The sequence below is a fragment of the Mustela lutreola genome, chromosome 1 (assembly GCF_030435805.1).
Source record: "Mustela lutreola isolate mMusLut2 chromosome 1, mMusLut2.pri, whole genome shotgun sequence".
In the NCBI taxonomy this organism is placed as follows: Eukaryota; Metazoa; Chordata; class Mammalia; order Carnivora; family Mustelidae; genus Mustela; species Mustela lutreola.
In genome coordinates, this window is record NC_081290.1 from 77,541,516 (window position 1) to 77,558,110 (window position 16,595).

Sequence of the window (16,595 nt, forward strand, 5' to 3'; positions counted from 1 at the left end):
ATACAAAATGGGTGAAAGACATAAACATGAGACAGGAAACCATTAAAATCCTAGAGGAGAACACAAGCAGCAACCTCTTTGACCTTGGCCATTATAACACCCTAATAGACACATTACTGAAGACAAGGGAAACAAAAGCAAAAATAACCTTTTGGGACTTCATCAAGATAAAAAGCTTAAGGGTTTATCTAAAATCTAGAAAGAACTTATCAAATTCAAACCTCAAAATCAAATAATCTGGTTAATAAATGTGCATAAGCTGTGAGTAGACATTTTTCCAAAGAAGACATACAAATAGCCAACAGATGCATGAAAAGATGCTCAACATCACTCATCATCAGGGAAATGAAAATCAAAACCATAATGAGAAATCACCTCACACCTGTCAAATGGCTAAAGTTAACAAAACAGGAAAAAACAGATATAGGCAAGGCTGTGGAAAAGAGGAACACTCTTACACTGTTGGTGGAAATCCAAAGTGGTGCAGCCATTGTGGAAAACACGATGGAAGTTCCTCAAAAAGTTAAAAATAGAACTACCCTATGATCTAGCAATTGCACTACTAGGCATTTACCTAAAAGACACAAAAATACTGATTTAAATAGATACACACACCCCGACATTTACAGCAGCATTATCAACAATAGCAACATATGGAAAGAGCCCAAATATCCATCAACAGATGACTAGCTAAAGAAGTGATAGATTATATATAGATATATCTATCTATCTAGATATCTATCTTTCTATACACACATATATATATACATATATATGTGTGTTGTGTATATATATATATATATATATATATATTTCAGCCATAAAAAGAATGAAATCTTGCCATTTACTATGATATGGATGGAGCGAGAGAGTATTGTGTTAAGCAAAATAAGTCCATCAGAGAAAGACAAATACCATATACCATATGATCCCATTCATATGTGGATTTAAGAAACAAAAAAGGTGAACATGAGGGCAAGGGAGACAGGTTAATCATAAAAGAAACTCTCAACTATAGAGAACAAACTGAGGGCTTCTGGAGAGGAGGTGGGTAGGTGGGGATATGGGCCAAATGGGTGATGGATATTAAGTTAGAGGGCATTTGTGATGAGCACTGTGTGTTGCATGCAAAGGATAAAGCACCAAACTATACACCTGAAATTAATATTACACTGTATGTTAACTAACTAGAAGCTAAATAAAAGCTTGAAAAGGAAAAAATAAAAATAAAAAACTATGCTATTTTTACATCTTTCTTATATGATTCTGAAAGTCATGAAGAATAAGATATCCTGCTTATTTTCTTTCTTTCTTTTTAAAAAAATTTACCTTTCAGCCACAGGCACATCATGAATGCTTTTGTGCAATGTAAATGCTTAATGTTAAATAAATATAAAAAACACCAGGGCACCTGGGTGGCTCAGTGGATTAAAACCTCTGCCTCCAGCTCCGGTCATGATCCCAGGGTCCTGGGATCTCTCTCCCCTGCTCCGCGGGGAGCCTGCTTTCTCCTCTCTCTCTCTGCCTGCCTCTCTGCCTACTTGTGATATCTGTCTGTCAAATAAATACATAAAATCTTTTTTTTTTTTAGCTTTTAAATATACTTTATTTATTTTTTTTTTTTTACAGATTTGCTCTTTTTAAAATTTTTTTATTTTTTATAAACATATATTTTTGGGAGGGAGACAAACCATAAGTGACTCTTAATCTCATAAAAAAATAAATAAATAAAAATAAAAATAAAAAACACCTTACACATATTTTGGAATTAAGATATATACAATATGTTTTTTTAAAGGGATTCTTCAGCACATAATTTGTGTATGTATTCAGTTAGTGTTAATACTGACAGGTATGTTCTTTACAGTATTGTATGTCTATTAGTAGTAAATTTAAACAGTAAGAACAGAAAGAACAAACATATCAGACCACACAGTAAGTTAACATTTAGTTAACAGACTTATAGACATCTATGTATTGATAAATAAATATATACACATATATATTTTGTATCAACAGACCAAATAGATTTATGAAGAATGAAGTGTTAAAGACAAATAACTTTATATAATATTGTTTAATTTAGGAAGAGAAACAGTCATGTGAGATGAAAGAAATTCTTACATTTCTAATAACTATTCCTTTAGTATATTTTAGCGACTAAAAAATCACTTTAAGTATAATAAGAAATCTCACTGAAAACCATCAAGAAGTTATTTTATAAACTACTTATTGGATAGTTTCAATGTTAGACTAGGGAAGATCATTTGCACTTTTCTTCTCTACTGTCTCAATTTTGGTGGGTTATCTTGTTTTCACAGCATCTATGGTTTTGTTTGTTTGTTTGTTTTGGGAGAGAAAGAGAGATAGTGCACAATCCAGGAGGAGGGGCAGAGGTAGAGGGAAAAGCAGACTTGCTGGTAAGAAGGGAGCCAACTACAAAGGGCCAGATCCCAGGACCCTATGATCATGACCTGCATCCAAGGCAGACACTTAACAAACTGACCCGTGCAGGTACTGCTGCATTAGTGTTTTTATATATTGGTCTTTAATCATAAGTTTTGTCACTGTTTTGTCTCTACTTTCATGGTAAAAGAAACTCATTACCATTCACAGTGTGGAAGAAAATATGATTAATGAATTCTTCTAACTACCTTTTACAGACAGGTACATGTTAATCGCTTTCTTAACAGAAACATCTATACTAGTATTTGGTCACATAACTGATCATAGTCCAGAGAAGTTCACAGATAAAATTAAAAGCCATAGTTCTAGGGTGCCTGGGTGTCTCAGTGGGTTAAAGCCTTTGCCTTAGGCTCAGGTCATGATTCCAGGGTCCTGGGATCGAGCCCCACATCGGACTCTCTGCTCCGCAGGGATGCTGCTCTCCCTGACCTTTGCTTGCCTCTCTGCCTATTTGTGATCTCTGTTTGTCAAATAAATAAATAAAATCTTTAAAAAATTTTTTTAAAAAGCCATAGTTCCCTTACATTCTAGCTTCATAAAATGCATGTCCATTTCATCAATGATATTCATATTTTCTTTTTAAAAATTTTATTATTTTTAATTGTTTATAAACATATAATGTATTTTGATATTCATATTTTCTGATTATGAAGTTTCTGACAAAGAAAGTTATCAAAATAAGTGCGTTATTAGTATAAAACTTGCTCTATGTTAAAATAAGCTATTTATTAAACATATGGAATGAATCCAGTAGAAAAACAGTATGGTGACATTAAATGATATTTGATAAGAACAAAAATAATAACTAACCAAGAATAAATAATTTTGTATCACTTTGAAACCCTTCAGGTTGATAATATATTATTTCTTAATTTATATACTGCCTTAAAATAATATTTAGTATAGAATATAGAATAAGAACACACTGCCTTAAAAATAATATTTAGTATAGAATAAGATTTAGTATAGAATAAGACTTATAAAATAATATTTAGTATAGAATAAGAATAAAAATATTAAATAAGATTAATATTTAGAATAGAATAAGATTTTGAAGATATTTTGGTTCATTTTCATAAGGTAGTCATGTATGAACACATAATAGCATACTTAAGATGATGTCTCAGTTACTTATCTAATTTGTTAATTTTTTCATTGCATATTACTGTGTAACAGTAGTTGTTATGTCAAATAACCTAAAGGATATTTTCAGTGGGCTAAAGGGTTAGGACTTCTGAAATGGTAAAGTAAGGAGTTCAGCAAATCCTATTCCTCCAAGAATCAATGCTGAAATTAGACAACAGTATCAAAAACAACCCTACTAGGATTCCAGAAATCAACTGAAGGCATAGAACAAATTGGAAAACGATTATTCAGGAAAAAAAACACTAAATCTCTGGTAAAAACACTGGCCATCTACAGTATTTTCCTTCAGGAGATTTCCCCTCCCTTCCAGCCACATCAGCATGGTTGTTTTTTGGAGGCAGAGCAAGCCATCAAAACCAGTAGCTTCGCTGCCAAAGCTGTCTTGATTTGGAGCAATGCACACAAAATTCCCATGTCCAAGGGTGATGTTCGAAAAAAAACCCCTCTCCATCCAGTGACAAATATCTGGGAAATGTCAACATCACAGCTAATCTATGGTTGTGATACATGTTTGAACAGGCAACCCACGAACAGGTTAGCAAGATATGTAACAGAGAGATCTGGAGAATGATACTCTAGTAACATTGATAAGCTCCCATGGATTAGATCCTTGTAAATTGTAAGCCGGTTAGGAAAATATTTATCTTCTATGGATTTAGACTATACAGTCCCAATAGCACTCTCAATGCCAGCATGTGCATGTGTCTATTTTCTCACAATTACAAGGACCTTCGAGGACTTCAAACTTTGAGGATCTATGCTGCTTAAATATATCTGGTGTGTCTGTGTTCATCACTGAAGTTCTTTGGGATGTTGTTCAAAGCCAAATGTATCAAATTTAGGGAAATATTAATTATGTTCATTTGTGTATTGAGTATATGAAGAGTATATATATTAGGAAATTGGATTCTGGAGCAATTATTAGCATCTCCACCAGTAGATGCAAATTTGAAAAGTAGTGATTAGAATAAGTAGAGTGTGGGAAAGTTAAAAATCCAAGGTAAGGAAGCCTCGTTGGCACCACTGGTAATCTGGCAATGGCAATCTAACATATCTTGATGGTTTTTCCCTCGGCCTGCAAAATGTCACACTTAGAACATTGTTATGAATTTTCTGCTTCTATATTGCAATTGTTTTTGTTGTTTTGTTTTAATGATCTCCAATCCCTCAGGTAAGTTTGATACAAATACCTGTTAGTTCTGTGGACAATAAAGACAGAGAAGGCAAGAAAAGTCCAGTTTATTCTATGTCAACTTTCTCACTTCCACTAAAGAAGCAGCATCGAATGGGAAATTGTGTCTAGGAATTCCAAGAACAGTGTTAATGAAGGGAAAGGCAGAAAAAAAAGTACTAGAAAATGGAACACACAAAAAACTGAAGCAAAATCTAAATGGGAGATTTAAAAAATTATGTTGTATAGTACCTCAATTTTAAATATATACTGGAGAAAACTCACATTGTCTCACATTGAAGGAGCAGCTAAGGAGCTGAATAGAGTAGTGAACAGTAACAGTGGTCCTTAACTGGACCCATCTTGTGTCCCACTTCAAATCATCTCTGATCACCTTCTATATGAATCATCTTTGAGAATACTAGACTGGAATGTTGTGCTTTAACTGAAGATCCTCTCAAAAATATTACCTTGAGAGCTTATTTAACTACCCAAGCTCGTACAAACCTGAAAGTGCAAGGTATTAACACATCACAGAGTGATTTTTTACCAGCAAGGAATGGGGTTTGGTGGGTAAATTTTCACTTTATTTATCCCCCGATTCTGTGCCACATTCTGCACTAGGACCAATAAGCCGTGGCTGCTGCAATTGGTGCATTCCCAGTTCAATGTCCCCAGGAATGACTTGCTTTGTTTTAGTGGGTTCTTTTGTAGTTAGAAAGGACTGGATATGAAATGTGACATTATAGTCATACACTTTCTTAGACAAACCAATAGGAGAAGCAATAGGACAGTGATATTCTAAGCAGTTCTCAAGTTGTACACCTATTTTTACAAATGTGTACATTTACTTGAACCTTTTCCTTTGGTCTGTTTTTAAGTTTTAGAACCAGATTTCCATGTGATATTTGTCCAGTATAGTCTGTTTACTCTCATGGGTTCAGAGTTCTGAATTGTATATCCGTACCATTGCATTAACATGACATTATAATGTAAGGGCAGGTTAGTTGGCATTGAAGGCTATATAGTGTGGAGCCTGTTTTGATAGCAGCTAGTACTGATTCAAGTGCTATTTCTGTTTCATATCATAACCTCAGAGATACATAGTAGATGAATACATTCTGGGCACTTTTTAGGTAGGTGGAATGGGAGGAAGGCACCCAGTTAGTTCTGGTTGCTTGTTATATGTAAGTCAAACACTTATTTGCAAGTGTTAGACCCTTCAGCTTTTTCTCCCCTTCTAAAAACTGGCAAACACAGTCACTGTTTCATAAGCCTTGATCTTGAGTGACTATCATAAGCAGGAAACCCCTACAGATCTGAAAATCTGTAATAGACATGTAAACCTGTTAAGAAATTAATATTTGTTATTTAAAATTACTAAGATTCTTGGGGTGCCTGGCTGGCTCAGTGGGTTAAAGCCTCTGCCTTCAGCTCACGTCGTGATCCCAGGGTCTTGGGATCAAGCTCCACATCGGGTTCTCTGCTCAGCGGGGAGCCTGCTTCCTCCTCTCTCTCTCTACCTGCCTCTCTGCCTACTTGTGATCTCTGTCTGCCAAATAAATAAATAAAAGTCTTTAAAAAAATTATTAAGATTCTGGTCTATTACTACATTATAACCCAGACTGTTGTACCTGTGCATTTGTTCCTTAGTGATAAACTGTTTTATTCTTTCACATTGTTTGCAATTATTTGTATGTTTTTATAATCAAAACTATGAAAAAATCAGATATTTCTTTTCCATTTTGACTTATAGATATAAGCTTTCATTTACATGACTTTAAATGTCTACTTTTTCCTATAGTGCTCTGGCATATGTTTCTAATTCAGTTCTCCAAATTAAATATCTCATTTCAACTAACTTATTTGGTAAAAACCAGTTCACTGCTCTTTTCAAACAAATAAGCAGGATGTTATGGAGAGGCATTTGTACATTTTCTAATATCTGGACACAAAAAGAAGTACCAACAATTTTTTATGGAATTCAGCTATTCAATTTATGTGTTCATTGTGTGTTGTCACTTTACCAATATTATTTTCCAAAATGTAAATGCTTGCAATCCAATTCTTTTCTTGATTATTTAGTATCGCAAGTGCAATGAATGCTAATACCCTGTATTAAAATTATGAGTTAGGCTGACAAATAGATTCTTTCTCTTATTCTTTATTCAATATCATTCATATGACAATAATTATCCCCTAGCTATATTTCTCTAATTTTTATTTAAATGTTCTCTCAGTGAAAGGATACTTGCATTCAAATCATTTATGCATACCATTCAAATCAAATCATTTTCAACCCAATTGATTACATTTCTTTATACCACCAGCAACAAATCACACTTGGAAGAAAAATAACAGAAAAAAATGTAGGGATAGATTCAAACATTTTATAAAATATTGAAAGAAAGAGCATGCCCTTTATCTAGTCATTTACTCAGAATTCACTGAGAAATCAAACTAGAGTTACTTTAAGAATAAATTCAAAACCGGTGTTGTTTCATTCAACTTCCCACTTTTTATTCATAAAAATCACTTGGTAATTAGATATGTTTTAATTTATATTGGGGAATATTTTCTGGAATTAAAATTTATTTTATATGATCACCAATGGAAAAGTATTATAAATGAAATTTCAATTACTAATTTATGTGCTTTGAACAGTTCTAATAGAAGGCTTTGGCAAAAGTGAAAGACAAAATCTTCCAAAATGAAATATACACAAAGTGTATATTTAACAAAGTGTATATAAATATTTAAAGGAAAGGTGATAGTAAAATAACTATAATAATAATTATGGAAAATATAAGTTTAATAAAATCCTTATGTTAAGAAACCTCTTATCACTTATTGTTACTTAAATAAATATAAAGCTTAAGAAAAAAATATTAAGATGAATTCTCTCTGTGAATAATTTGCTACTTTTTTTCTGCTTTTGCTTTGAAAATGACTGGTATTTACAAAATGTTCCAGTAATATATTCTTGGAATTTCTTAGCATAATAGAACAATATAACATCAGCAGGCTCATTATTTTGCTTTCTATGTTTTTCAAAATGAAACTTAGAATGCATTGTTTGCGAATTTCGTGATGGTAGCCATCAATAAAAATTAGCATTATGACTCTGAGAGGCTGATGCTACTTATTTTGGAAATCAGTGTAAAGGGATTTGGGGAATTTCTAAGGAATTAATGGTGCTTTTTCTATGCATCTCATTAGAGTCATAAAGTGAGTTGAAATTTAAATCAAGGGTAAATAACACATTAGAACAAAATATATAAAACTCATTACATTATAAAGTTTAAGAACTATTCAAAAGAATACATTATTTTATATCTGAAATAATGGATTTTTGTCATAGTTTTAAGTGCCAATACATAGAAAAATATATACATATGTAATAAAATATGTGTAGGTAATAAAATATGCATATATAAGAAAACATACTATTCTTTGAGCTTGATTCACATGTTATACATACATTTTAATTATTTCATGCATGCTCTTAAAGGGCTGCAAATCATATGTATGATAAGGGGTTAATATCTAAAATATATAAAGAATTCATATAACTCAATGGCAAAAATCTCAATCTGATTTAAAAATGAGAAGAACTGGATAGACATTTTTTCAAAGAAGACGTATAAATAGTCAACAGATGTAACACACACACACACACACACACATAATGAAATATTGTTCAGCCACAAGAAAGAATGAACTCTTGCCTTTTGCACAACTTGGTTGGTCCTTGAGGTAATTACGCTAAGTGAAGTGAATCAGACAGAGAAAGACAAATACTGTATGTGGTCACTTACACGTGGAATCTTAAAAAGTTGAATTCAGAGATAAGAAGTAGAATGGTGGTTACCAGTGGCTGGGGGTTGGGCAAAATGAGATGTTGGTCAAAGGGTACAAATTTCCCCTTGTAAAATGAATAATGAGTAATGTACCGTGTGGTGATTACAATTAATACTCTTGTATTACATACTTCAAAGCTGCCAAGAAAGTATATCTACTAGGGTGCCTGAGTGCCTCAGTCAGTTAAATGTCTGACTCTTGATTTCAGCTCACGTGTTGATCTCAGATTTGTGAGTTCAAGCCCTATGTTGGGTTCCATGCTGAGCATGGTGCCTACTTAAAAAAAATGTTCTCATCACAAAATGAAATAGTAATTAGGTGAAATGATCCAGCTGCTCATTAATGCTATGGTGGTAATCATTTTGGAATATAAAAGTGTATTAAATCAATACATTATACATCTTAAATTTGTACAATGTTATATGCCAATTATATCTTAATAAAGTTGGAAAAATGATCCCACATAGAGTGTGAAATTTTCAAATTTCAACATTATAAAACATAAAAACATTATAAAAGGGTACAGTACTCCAAGGTATACACTTACCTACTTTATATATAAGTATGTAATTTAAATTTTAGGGAAAGAATGATCGAATATTCTACTAACATTATGGGAAGTGGTTTTTACATATGGAAAACACTATGTGATTTCTGATAGTCTGAAAGTTCAGTACAACCCTTTCTTCCCATAGAAAGGATGCAGTATTATATATTATAAAAGGAAAACATTTATATAAGCTCATTTTATTTCTAAAAAAGGAAGCAATTTTAAATATTATGTATATTATGATAAATACACTTTCTGAAATATTATCAGAGCAAAAGAAGCTTTAAAAACTTTGCAAAATAGAAATATCAATTATTTCCCCTTGATATCCAAGGTAAAAACTGGCTAAGTCATGGAAATAATGTATTATGTTTATGCCACACTGGCCATTTTCCTGTACCTTCTGCATATGATGTTCCTCCTGGTTTGGAGATCCTCGTGCTTGCTGTCCCCATTGCCTGGAATGCTTGTCCGTGGTCTGCTTTCACAGTACTAATTTGTACTGCAGATTTCAGCAGGAAAATATTCTCTTGGAGACCCCTCATCCAAATGATCATCACAGAATCTGGAAAATAGTATCTCACTTATTACTTTCAGAGCACTAATCTAAGTGTAATTACCTAACTTCTTATTTGCCCCATGTTTGGTGTCTCATGAAAATATAAGTTCCATGAGGGTGAAAGACGTTTTTGGCATTCAATTGTATTCCTTGTTTCTAGCATATTGCTTAGAACTGTAATTTCTTGCTATATTTATATTTGTTGAGTGAATAAATAAACTTTAATCCATTTCCTGGTTAAAAAAAGCAGGGGCAGGCTTCCTAAGTAAATGTGCGCCGAGGATTGGTTTCTTTCAAATCTCATGTCTTTATCCTGGACATATGGGAGACAATGCTTCCCATAATTGCAGTCTTCTGTGGTTCCTGACTTCCTATGCAACTTGGCCAAAGGACTGTGGGTAGAAGATATTTACACACTCAGACACTTTGTCATAATACATTTTTTTTTTTTATCATAGGGTTTCATTGCTCATTAGCCAACTATATGTAGAAGATCCTGTGGATAACTCTGAGACTGACCTGGGGGATGATGAAGCCAAAAGATACAGGTAGCTTGGATTTCTGGATACCTTCCTGGAGAAGAGCAGCACTGTAGACATACCTTAATTGTGCTGGACTATAATGTATATGAAAGATAGAGTTTTATTGTATTAATTCACTAAGATTTTGTAACTGTTCTTAGCCATTAGGAATTACTATCCTAATAAAATATGTAATCCTATAAAAAATTTTTCTAGTTAAGCATATTCAAAATAACAGTGCAAGATATTTAATAATTGGGTCCAATTTATTCAATTTTGATTGATCAACTTATAAGAAAAACAGTATTAATTTATATGTATAATTAATTTATATGAGTTTTGCTTCTTAGATTTCAAATGCTTAAGACAGTTCTTGAAAGCATTAAAAATATAAGTTTTAGAGAATTTTAAAGCTGGTTGTCACATACAAATAATATGAAATAGAAATAGAAAGTATAACCATTATACTTTTAATATTTTGGCTTAAATGTTATTACATTCCTGGCATGCACTTGCCAGTGTAAAGTGAGGTTTAATAACACACGAATGTGACCATCATTAATGCAGTTCAGAAACCTATACTGTGTGATTAAAGCAACTCAAATCACCCTTGATCATATTTCTGACCACTTATCAGAAGTGTCTTTATACTGTCATTAGCTGAGCTTCTCCTTTATGATTTTCTATGTCCTTGTCAAGTAATTGCTTCAGAACCAGATCAATGAGAATCCATAAAAAGAATTAAGATCAAACTTAGTAAAATATCCTTTTTAATGTGGAACAGTCCTCCCTGACATTAGCATGGAACAATTAATATACATACATATTCACCATTTCCCCCCACCCCGGTTCCCTCGGTTGGGCAAAACAATTTTAAAAACTCAGGATTCTTTACAGAATTCACCATAACCTCCAGATAAAGAAAAAAAAATGTGCTTATGGCATCTCAAACTCTACCAGTTCAATGCATTTCCTCAGAAAGATTATCAATGTTTAATGGTTGATAGGCCTGAAGAAAATGTTCTGCATGATGGGAAAAAAGTAATTAAACCTAGTAGCTGTTTCTTTCGTAAGCTGTCAAGGTAAAAGGCTAGAATTTACAGAACAGTGAATAAGTGCTGATCAAATATCTATTGAAATTTGTTCAGAATTAGTAGTCAATATATTCAACTTCAATACAACTGTCTTGGCTGAGAATATAATGTGAGAAGGTACACACTGAGAATATAATGTGAGAAGGTTGTATTGTCACTGTGCTAAACACATGTAATAGTCCAGTATGCATAGTCCACAAATAAGAAAGTATAAGTACAATATGGAAATATTACAGAAGATGTTTAAATATGTGCTAGTACAAAAGAACATTAATAACTCATGAAAAATATTGGACTGAATTTTAAACTTATGTCTTTTAATTTCCTTAGTTAAATATATGCATGTGTACAGATTGATTAAAATAGTCTGCCTTCATGTTTCATATTCATTGTTATTTTCCTTTATACTTTCTTATAGGCTCACTTCTTTGAAAGAAATTATTGTGCATTACATAAACCTACCAAAATAATCAGATTTTCCACAGTGGGAAAAGCTGCATGAGACCTCTAGAGTCCACCCACATTGGCCAAGTCCGAGTGTGGAATGTTTCAGGAAACTGTCAATTATATTGTGCTTTGAAAAGGTCAAATATGTGATTGAAAAACAAATTGTCAAAATTGTTTTGGAAACATTTTTTTAACCCTGTATATGCATAGTTTTTAAAAGTTTTTTTTTTTTTAATATTTTATTTATTTGACAGAAAGAGAAGGATCACAAGTAGGCAGCCACTCAGGCGCCCCTTAAAAGTTGCACAATTTTATTGAAGTAAAATAAGTTATTACCACTCTAGTCAGTTTACTGAGCTGTTTCTGGTTTAAAAGTGGAGAATGACTCAGCAAAACTAGGTGACCCCAGGAAGTTCTACAACTTTATATTATCATTTGAAGATGATTATCAGAGTTGTAAGTGAATAAAATATTTCATTATACTCATATCTTTTGGGTAAAAATTATGATGCTTTTGCTATAAAAGTTGTGGAACCAACTCTCTTTTAAAATAAGGTATAACAAACTTTTATTCAGTAAAAATTTATATCTTATTACTATTAATTATAGAATGTAAAAAAATAGTTTCAGCATATATATGTATTACTCTCTCTTAAAAATATTTTAGTTTATTAACATAAAAACAGGTATTATATTTATTAACATCTTTTTTTGGGCCTTGTATATTTCTGAAGAAACATAAAGTTCATATTTTCATGTACAATATCTGTAGTTTGGGATAGAATGATAATTAGAGTTACAGGCTCTGGACTAGATTTCTTAGGTTGAAACTGAGCTACTTTTCATGCTGGATCTGTTATATTGGGAAAAGTATTTAATCTTATTAAATGTCAGCCTTTTCATTTATGAAATAAAATCTATAATAATAACTTTAGAATTGTGCTGAATAGATAAAGTACATGCAAGACACTTAGCACAATACTTGGCAAGGAGGTGATTAGTAATTATTAATCAGTACTAGGAGTAGTATGAGGAATAATATGGTTAGTATTTTATGAATGAAAAACTATTTCTAAGATACACAAATATCATTTATTTATTTTTAGGCTTATGATTTTTACTATAAACAAAATGCCATTTATCTCACTTTAACCTACATATTAAAGGGAAAAAATAATAATAAGTAGCTAGTAATGTTATAAGATTTTTTTTGTAATGTTATAAGATTTAAGGACTAAGTCTTATAAATACATTTAAGGACTAAGTATTATAAATAAATGCAAAAATCTTATAATGTAAAATTAAGAAGAAATGCTTCATATCTGATGCTTAGTTTTTCCTCCATTACATGTATTATTCTCACAAAAACACTGTTTTCTCAGTCATAATTCTATCTTGTTTTTATTTTTGGTGGTGATGAGGGATTTAAAAAATGTCTTCTATTATTAATTTATTTCAAAATACCATCTTTTATGCTACTTATATATCTTTGTGCATATAGTTAATCCAAATAAAATTTTATCTATTCATAATGAATTTAGTGATATACATTAATTGTAAACCACAAACTTGGCAGTATTCACTACTTATATCATTCAACATAGATTAGTTTTGGTATCTTTGGATTGCCTTTCACATGTTAGCAGAAAACTTTAGGAATTTGAAAGCACTATTAAGTACAATTCCTTCTCACTTCTGAATGTTGAACAAATTGAGAGGTTCAGGGAGATGAAGAGTAAAATATCAGCTTTATTACTAAGAATTTGGACAATGTATTATAGAAAAATGTCCAGTTTTGTTAAATATGCAACCTCCCAAATACCATAAACATATCCTTCCGAAAATCCTGCCTACCCCTCAAGAGTTAAACACTCTCCTACTAAGTTTATCCATAGTAGGAAGTGTGTACCTGATTGCATCCTGACTACAGGTAGCGAAAATCCAGGAGTAGCTGGGTCACCCATACCTCCTTTATGAGAACTGAGAAAAGCTGCCTGAAACCCCAGATGGTATACAAAGGGGGAAGTATTTCCCCTAAAAGGAGAAGAGAATGTGATGTCTTCCCTACTGCCTACATGGTTAACTATCACAATGAGTCTTTAAACTGGTTAGCAGAAGTATTGTACTAGAAGATTTTTCATTCATTTTTTAGTGGATTTGTATATGATATGATTACAGTAAAGAAATTCATGAACAAAAATATTGATAGTCAACCACACACACAAAAAGCAGCAACCATAAAGGAAATATTGTAAATTGAAGAAATAACTTTTTAAATTTTAATGTAGTTTAAGTAGTACATATCTTTTATAGTGTAAAAAAAAAAAAAAAAAACTGTGTCCACTCTTTTTCAACTGTAATCCATTTTTTGTATACTAGTCCTAATAACCTAAAAATAATTCATACTCATTGAAGGCCACAGGACTGGACTTTCTCTTTCAATCCCCATTCTGTTCTTTCCAGTGGTTCACTATATTCTTGCTAGGTTTCAATCTCTTAAACTCATTTGTCCTTAAACAAAGATTTTCCCTTACATATGCTTTGATTTCTACTTTCTGTTCACTGTTGTTTTCTTACATAGTTAGAATCATCCTGATTTTCACGTGGCAGGTGAAATGTCACTTTTTTTGAGAAGACAACTTTCACAGACTAATTAAAAGCAGGTTCCTTTTGCCATCATTTCTTAACAACCAATATTTAAATATTTGATTTCCCTTATGAACTATAAGCCCATGTGGGTTCTGTTTACCTTTAATTGCTCAGTGTCTAGAATGCATGAAAAATAGTAGATACTTAAAAAGGAACTTATGAATGAATGAATGAATGAGCAAATCTATTTGACCCAATTTCCACTGCTAGTCACAAAGCTAACCCATCTCTATTTTTTTTAATTGCACTACTAGAATGATCTGAAATATCTTTTTGCATCTACTTTTGCACTGTGCTAATCCATTTTTCATCTCCACTTTACTGAGAAAAATAATCTTGTAAAGTGTCACTTGGACCATAATCACATCTCTTCCTTAAAATCCTCTATGGTTTCTCATTGTGCTTGATACAAAGATAAAAATACCCATCATGATCTACAATGTCCTACAAGGTTCCAGGTCAAGCCATATTGTCTCATATTTGTTCTTAGGACACTAGGCTAGAATCTCAGAGAACTTTTTATTATTTTATTTATTTCATTTTAAGAGTTTATTTCAAGAGAGAATGTATGAGAAGGGGAGGGGCAAAGGGAGATAGAGAGAAAAAAATCTCAAATGGAGCTTGATCTCATGGCCCTGAGATAATGATCTGAGCCAAAATCAATAGTTGGATGCTTAACTGACCGAGCCACCTGACTGAGCCATCACACATAGCTTATTTCTCCTTCAAGAAATAAGGGACTCTTGGGTGGCTCAGTCAATTAACCATCTGCCTTCAGCTCTGGTCATGATCCCAGGGTCCTGGGATGGAGTACCAAATCAGGCTCCTTGCTCAGTGGGGAACCTACTTCTCCCTCTGCCTCTGCCGGCTGCTCCCCCTGCTTGTGTTCTTTTTGCTTTTCTCTCTGACAAATAAATAAATAAAATCTTAAAAAAAAAAAACAAAAACACCTTCACACATGTTGTTTCTTATGCCTGACCACAACTTCAACCCTTAATATTAAAAATCCTTTTAATATAATAATCCTTAAAGTTTCAACATAGATTTTGCTTTCTCTTGGGGCCTCCTTAATGCTCCCAGGGTAGATCAAATATGGCATTCTGTTATATGAATAGTGATAGTTAAAAATAGAATTGGCTTAACATATTTTTTTTCTGTATAAAACTATATGCTCTCTGAAGACAGGTCCTGGTTCACCACATACAGTACTACTACAGCACTGTACCAGTCACATGATACACAACCAATAGGTGTTTCTGATAAATTAATAAATTATTATTTTTAAGGATTTATTTTAGAGAGCAACAGACACAAGGAGAGAGAGAGAGAAAGAGTGCATGTGAGGGTAGGGGCAGAAGGAGAAGATCTCAGGCAGACCCCATGCCAAGCATGGAGCCAGACTCAGGCTCAGTCTAAGAACCCTGAGATCATGACCTAAGCCGGAACCAAGAATTGGTCGCTTAACTGATTGAGCCACCTGGGAACCCCCCCAAATTAATAAATTATGAAACAAAAATAAAATTCTTGCTATTGGGGGATGCCTGGGTGGCTCAGCTGGTTAAGCGGCTGCCTTCAGCTCAGGTCATGATCCCAGCATCCTGGGATCGAGTCCCACATCGGGCTCCTTGCTCAGCAGGGAGCCTGCTTCTCTCTGTCTCTTTCTGCCACTCTCTGCATGTGCTCGCTCCCTCTCTCTCTGACAAATAAATAAATAAAATCTTTAAAAAAAAATTCTTGCTATTGGAGGAGACTTTTAAAAGTTAATTCATCAAATGTTTCATCCATTAATCATTTAATATTTTGTAGAAATACTTAAAATATTAACCATAAAATAATAATTATAAATAATATAATACTAATCATAAATTAAATGTTTCTAAGTATAAGTAATGCTATCAGGTAAAACACAAAAAAACTGTTCCTGAACAGCTTATATTCAGATAGGAATAATACATAACAGAATAAAGTATAAAATACACACTATGTTGGAAGATAAATGCTATGGAGAGAAAAAAAAAATAGGAGAAGGCAATAGGTATTGAGTAGTGTTCTTTCTCGATGGATTGGGAAAAATCCAAGTATCTCTAATAGGGATAAGAACTTAGGTATTATAGACATATGCTCTTGTCCT